The following is a 7,030-nucleotide window of genomic DNA, read 5'->3' on the forward strand; positions in this document are numbered from 1 at the left end:
GAGTCCAGATTGCTTTTCAGCAGCTACAGAAGGTGGGCTCGGCTGTGGGAACCATCAAAGTTTGTTCTGAAGAGTTTACAGAGTGTCTGACTCAGAGCAGAAGGGTAAAGGGAATATATATGATGTGTCACAATGAGGTATATTTTTATAGAGACACTTTTCTGACCAGGAGCAAGTAGATGGATGAAGGGGAAAAAAGAGAGACAAAGAAAAGGTGCACATTTGTTTTTTTCCTGCTCTTTGTGCAATCATTCGCTGTGAATCGTGGAACTGCATCTATTTTGCTTTACACGTAGGAAGCAATGTATAGCAGATATATAAGGGGTGCTGCCAATGTACTGACAACTCCTATCTCTGCATCGCCCCCATATGTGAACAGAGTGGTCAATTGGCTGCACTGGCATCTGGATGAAAAAATAGCTATCTGAAGCTCAGAGCCTTATGAGAGAAGGACAGATAAAGAAAAGTAACAAAGGCACTAGCATGAAATTTGATTTAACTTCTTCTCAGTGTCATCCTCCCAGTTTTCAAGGTGGTATGAAACTTTGGGGTCTGTTAGACCCTACCCTAGTCATGATAGGAAAAAATAGCTTCTTTCACCTTTTTGGGTTTTGAACCAGCTGAGAATTCATATCAGGTTTGTTAAAGATTCACTGAAATTCACAAACAGGCCAGTCAGGACTAATTTTCAAGGAAACATGACCCAGTCAGCATGTGTTTCCTTGTATCAAAAATAGTGCAGATTTTGCTGCAGAACAAGGCGGAACTTGACCATTTTTAAGCAAAACTCCAAGGTGATAATTCAGATGGCTTGAAACTGAAGAAAATAATCACACACAGCCCTGCAGCATGAAGCCACAGAGTCCCACAAAGTTCCAGGCGAGATGCTGAGAACACAGCACTGAACCAGCAGAAAAAGATCCTTCCCTGTCTACAGACTTTCATCTCCAAAAGAGTTCACTGCTTCCAGATTTGCAAAGCCTGGCTAACAGCATGTGGTGCAAAATGGGTGCAGCTTTCCTTTAAGGAAGTTCGCTGCCTCTGGCAAGCATTTAGCTGTGAACTGAACACATGGCTTCTGTCAGACACTTGCTCTCAATCCAAGCTTGTCCCTGATGCACGAGGTGCAGGCTGAGCTCTGCCCTTGGAACAGAAAAGCGTATGTGCTTAGCCATGTAACTTCGCTCCACAGACAGATGCTGCTAAACGCTGCTCATCACTGATTCATCAGGCGGCCGCACTGTACAAGCCTTAGGTTTTTATTTATTCAAACTGCTGGCATGCATTGTGGTTAAAAGGCCCCCATAGATGCAATCCTGGCAGTAGGGGGTGGAGATATGGAGGTAGGAGTGGGAGGGACAAGGGCTTAGGTTAGCAGGTTTTTGCACTAACCTGGTGAGTGCTAGGGTTTCATTAACCCTTTGTTTCCAAAGAATGTATTTTCTGTGTCATGGAAACATGCCATTATCTGATCCTGTCACTTCCTCCTGTCAGCCTTTCCTTGGCAAAGGGGTCCAGATGAATCACGCAGAAGCTAGTCAAACTGGCTAAAGCCTTCCCTTCCTTCCTCCCATTATTGGGCCCCCTTTCTCCTCCCCCCTCAGCTCCTTCTTTCACCCCCTTTTCCCAGCATTTGAGGAGCAGAGCTGATAGAAAAAAAAACAGAAACCGAATTGACAGACATTCTCTGAAATGTTTTCCCTCCATATTTATCAGTTTGTAAATGATTTGGAATTTTCTGGCCTGCTCCACTTAGCAGGGCTCCAAAAGTGGAGAAGATCCTCAACCATACACCCCCCTCTGGTATCGGCCACTAGCCTGGCCTTAACCTTTGCAGTGCTCCCCCACCAACATCCCTCTTACCTCACAGAGGTTAAAGGGCATCCCTCTTTAAACTTTTAACCAGTGGCTGATCTAGGGTGACCAGACAGCAAGTGTGAAAAATCGGGACAGGGAGTGGGGGGTAATAGGAGCCTATATAAGAAAAAGACCCAAAATTCGGGACTGTCCCTATAAAATCGGGACATCTGGTCACCCTAGGCTGAGCCAAAGGGGAGACGATTCTCAGAAGCTGAGTCTCTTGTCTAGTCATAGCCCACAAGCTCATGTGCCTCTCTTCCCTGCACTGGCCTTTCAAAGGCAGCCCATATTGATGGTGACTATAGGTCAGAAAAAAGAAGGTACATGGCAGAAACAAAATATATTCAAAGAAAGGAGATGGAGCTTTACTGAAACTGAGCTGCATTTTCAGGGCTACTCTCTACTAGTCTAATACTAAACCCATCATCTTGCTATCTGGGCACCTTTTTCAGATTTTCAGACCCCGATACACATAAATGTGCATGCAAAACAGTGAGCTCATTTGCATACTCACTGTGCTTGCACTCACTTGTAGTGGGTAGAGCAAGAGACCTGGACCCAGGATCCTGGGTTCAAGTCCAGGGTCTGCCACTGATGAGCATTGTCAAGTCAGTCTGTGGGTTTTGTGTTCCCCACAGCCAAAGGACAACAGCCCACATCCTCAAAGGTATTTAGGGGTAAGTATTTGATCTCAATGGGAGTTAGGTGCCAAAATATGTGAGAGGATCTGAAATGGGAATGTGAAAAGGGAGCAGGGAGAAAGAGGAACTGGGGAGAACCCCCCGGGCCAGATCCTCTGCTGTGTAAATGAATTAAATGGAGAGATGCTGATTTACGCCAGCTGAGGATCTGGCCTATATTGTGCACGTATATAGCTCATGCAGAAGGAACCCTCATCTTCAGGAAATAGATATCTTCTCTACGCATCTTTCTTTCTTTCTTTTTCTTTTTCTTTTTCTTTCTTTTTTCCCTTAGTTTTTGATCTGCTTAGAAATCCACTTTGTTTTTTTCTCTCCACAGTTTCCATAACCTCGCTGACTCTACAGCAATGAGGAAAACTTAGAATTAGCCACTTAGCGTGGACGTTCCATTCAGCCCGGTTGGGCAGCTCAGCATTCCTTTTTCTTTTTTTCCATTACCTCGTCCATTTCTGCAGAAGCAGCTGACACCTTAGTCACAAGATCATAGTCACAAATCCGTCCAAAGCTCTTAATGCCTAGTTGTATGTTTGTGTGTGTGTTTTTTTTCAGAGTAAGTGCATACTTTAAAGATGCAATAACAGTTTGTCTGAGATTCAACATTTTATAGGGAGCCATCCGGTCTAGCAGCCAAGATGTGTGCTGCTGTCTTGAGGTTTTGGGGGTAGGTTGCTGCCTGTCCTTTTACATAAAAGCAAAGCAGATTGTCAGAATAAACCCATTTTAAATGTACAACACCATAAGTCAGAGTTGAGAGAGGCGGATTGGTTAGAAAAGAGATCAAGGCAACTGGGAATTTGGACAACCAGACTATGAGGCATTTGAACTGAAAGGTTCTTTTTAATTCACTGGAACTGAAAGATGTAAAAATAAATTAATGAAATAAAATATCAGTAAAATGATAGAACTAAAATACCCTCTTCTTCCTTCTAGCATTGAACATGAAATCCAAACCTCTTTGTATTATTATTTGTTTAGTGCGTTTGCAAGTGGCTGGTTGCAATGAGGTGAAAATCCTTGTTCCTGGGCCTGTGGGGAGGTAAGTCAATGTGTAGATCTGTAGTCCTGGTTGGGTCCTTTGATCAGCAAGTCATGGAGTGTAATGAGAGCTGGCTTAACTTTGTTCTCTAGAGATGGTTTCCCCAGATTCTGAACCTGTGTTGAGGGCAGCATGAATATGCACTGTCCCAGGCAGGGCACCCAGCACAGAAGGGGAGTGTAATCACTGCTATACCCCTTCAGCCAGTGCAGGATACTTTGCCCTGTGCAGCTGGTCAGCCATGTATTGGAGGGGCCTACCACCTGCCTCCTGTCAATCTCTAGTGACTGCTGGAGCTACTGTTCCTTTCTCCTGCACAGGAAGTCTCCCTTGGGTCTCTTTTCCCTCCCCTTCCCTCTCTTCCAACCCCTTACCTCCACCCAAGGCAGCAGCAGGGCACACCTGGCCCATAAACATAAAAGATTTGTGTGTTATATGTCATGCGTCTCAATGATGCTTGGAGGGAGGGAGGAGGAGAGCTTGACAGAAAGAAGCTGAGGTTCAGCTAGGAATTGGCTAGACTACTTTTGTGAATCATTTTCCATACTTTGTGGTTATCTTTATTTGCATCTGAACGGTGTATGTGTGTGTGTGTGTGGGGGGGGGGGGTATGTGAGCGAGAGTGAGTGAAGTGTTCTGGCAAATTAGATATCTAGTTTTCCCTTCAACACAATGCAGATTGTTACCAACATACTGAGAAGCTGCTATAATTGTTATATCTTCATGGAAAGGTGTCTATCTGTCTTTTTCTCCTTGTCTTAGCTTGTAACACGCAGTGCAGAACTGACAATGTCACCGAGCTTCCAGACTACAGATTTCATCTGTGAAGTAACTCTGTCCAGAAGGCGTGGTACCTCTGCCAGCGGACTAATACTTTGACAACCTTAATGGACTATAAACCAGTTAACAGAAGTTCAGGGCAATTAGTAATTTCCCTGCAAAAAGCTGCTGCAGTTTGCTGGATGGTCTTCATCCCACATATCATCACTGCAGTCAGATTTACCACCTGTGTTTGGCTGACCAGTTCAGAAAACAAAAGATAAGACTCTTGCTTAATTGACTTGATGCTACAAAGTCATTCAGAAAAAATGTCTATGTATTTTTATGATAATACTCTCATGTCATTATTTGGCCAGAATAAGTATGCAGTGAACAAATATAAACTTAGACAAACTTAGTCCAGATCCCAATGGTTTAAGCACATCCCACTGGATGAGGAGAGCTCTTAGTAACTTACAGCTAAGGTATGTCTCCGCTCAAGCTAGAGGTGTAAGTTCCAGCTCAGGTAACTGTATCTGTGCTAGCTTTGATGGAGCTAACACTCTAACACTAGCAGTATACTCATGGCCCGCAGGTAGCGGGATGGGATATCTGCCATGGGTAAGTACCTAGGATTCCAGACAGCATTATACTCAGGGCAGCTAGCCCATCCCGCCACCTGCGCCACTGCGACTACACTTCTGTTTTTAGTATGTTAGCTTGATCAAAACTAGCGTGCATACGTCTCATTGAGCTGGAAATTGCACGCACAGCTCGTGTGGAGTTGTGCCCTTACAGCTGTCCAGAGAATGACAAGTCTGCTTCATGACAACTTTTGAGGTTTCGAAATTTGTTTTCGTTCCACAAAAAAAAGGTTTTAGAACATTTTCACAGAACAGAAATTAGTTGAAATGGCTGTTTTCAGAAATCTCTCTGTCTCTCTCTCTCTATGATCAGAAGTGATCCAAGGGCTCTGGCCCTCAAAAACCTTCCTGACAAAAATGTCATTGAAACCAATATGTCTGCAATAAACATTTTGGCTTTGTTAAAACCTCATTGGTTGAAAATGTTCTGACCAGCTCTGCTTACACTTATCATATTCATCTCACTGGTGCCTTGTATTTCTCTGTATGATTGTTGTATCCACTTGTCTCTCATCTTATACTAGGTTTGGAATCTGTATGGGACTGATGCTGTCTTTTTGTTTTATGTGTGTATGGTGCCTACCACCGTGAGGCTCCGATCCCCTATTGAGACCTCTAGGATTTGCCACCATACAAATAATAAATAATAATGATTGTGCAAAATCTGATGCAAAGCAAAGTGAGGAAGAAGGCAGAGGGAGAAAAGCCAAAAACAACAATATGAACAGGAGCTGACCAATAGTTAATAAAATAACCAATTAAAGGAGTTTAATACGTTCTTTCTTTCTTTCTTTCTTTCTTTCTTTCTTTCTTTCTTTCTTTCTTTCTCATGGAATCTTTTTTTAGACTCTTAGTTTTGTAATGATTACTGCAGCCAACCCTTGATACTTCTCCATCTGATTAGACCTGAGTTTCAGTGGCCATGATGAGTTACCACAACAATCCATTATTGGCATTGCTAACTAGCATCCCTCATTAAATTAAATTAAAGGGGAGAGGGAAGGGAATCTTTCAAAGGTGTTACTCTGCTTATAATAATTTCTTTCTTTCATTTTTTTTTTAAAAGACACTTATTTTTCTTTAGCAAAATCTTCCTGGCCAGGAAATTAAGCCTCTTAATTTTTTTCCCCTGCAATAAATTTATCCTTTGGGGTTTTTAATTTACTATGCAAATAAGACAATTTGAAGGTCATACTCAATGTCACTAATACTGCACAGAAGGGCCTTTGAGTGTATCCATCTTCTAGGTACTTTTGTGGCCCACATTGTAATATATGAGCACCTATGTACCAAAAATATAGTTAGTATCTTTAAACTTATAGGGACCCTAAATGCTTTATACAGTAGGGAACTAAAGCCTAGATCTTCAAATGTGTTTAGGTTCCTAATTGCCATAGAATTTGGGAACCTGAACACCTTAGAGGATCTAGGTCTCAATTTCTGTACATGCCAAATAACTCAAGGCCAGAATAAGGCAGAAGCTTTCTGCCCTGAGTCCAGCTCCCACCAGAACTCCACAAGGCCATGCCAAAGCCCTTTGTGAAGGGGCATTGCATTATTGTGCCTAGGCCCTGATTCTACAAAGCACTCACACATATGCTTAACTTTAATGGGACTTAAGCACAAGCTTAATTTGAAGCATTTGCTTAAGTGCTCTATGGAATCAGGGCCCTGGTCAGCGCTTGTGTGTATGTGTGTTTCTCCTGCACACATTCCCCCACCATATTTCCATGCAGTCCCATGCAAATCATGCATGCTCCTAGGAGAATGATATTCAATGCATTGAAATGGCTCAGATTTCTGCTGTAATGGAACTTTTATTTGTTACTATCTCAGCTCCTTTTGCCTTTGCTACCCAATTTAAAATAAAAGCTGCTTTTGATATCCTCTTGTCTCTGTTGTTGAGTTAAGGAGCATCCACTGGATCATCACAGGGCAAGAGGTGGGAGGCCCACAGTGGAGTAAGGCCAATGTAACACTGTTCACAATGTTACTTGTGTTCAGTAGGACGAGCAAGGCCATGGGAAACG

General features: G+C 42.9%; 1 long non-coding RNA gene across 3 annotated transcripts in view; it reads left to right on the top strand.

Moving 5' to 3' along the window:
• Positions 1 to 5,793, top strand: part of LOC120381280 — a 210,881-nt gene extending 205,088 nt beyond the window's left edge. The window contains exons 1-3 of one of the 3 annotated variants that reach the window (XR_005588006.1): positions 3,117 to 3,222; positions 3,537 to 3,597; positions 4,360 to 5,793. This is a non-coding gene — a long non-coding RNA (uncharacterized LOC120381280). Of the gene's footprint in view, positions 1 to 3,116; positions 3,223 to 3,491; positions 3,598 to 4,359 lie in introns of those variants that run through there. The other 2 variants (XR_005588005.1, XR_005588004.1) reach the window with 2 other exon arrangements.
• The last annotated feature ends 1,237 nt before the right edge of the window (positions 5,794 to 7,030 follow it).

This window comes from Mauremys reevesii, linkage group 13 (genome assembly GCF_016161935.1).
Source record: "Mauremys reevesii isolate NIE-2019 linkage group 13, ASM1616193v1, whole genome shotgun sequence".
In the NCBI taxonomy this organism is placed as follows: Eukaryota; Metazoa; Chordata; order Testudines; family Geoemydidae; genus Mauremys; species Mauremys reevesii.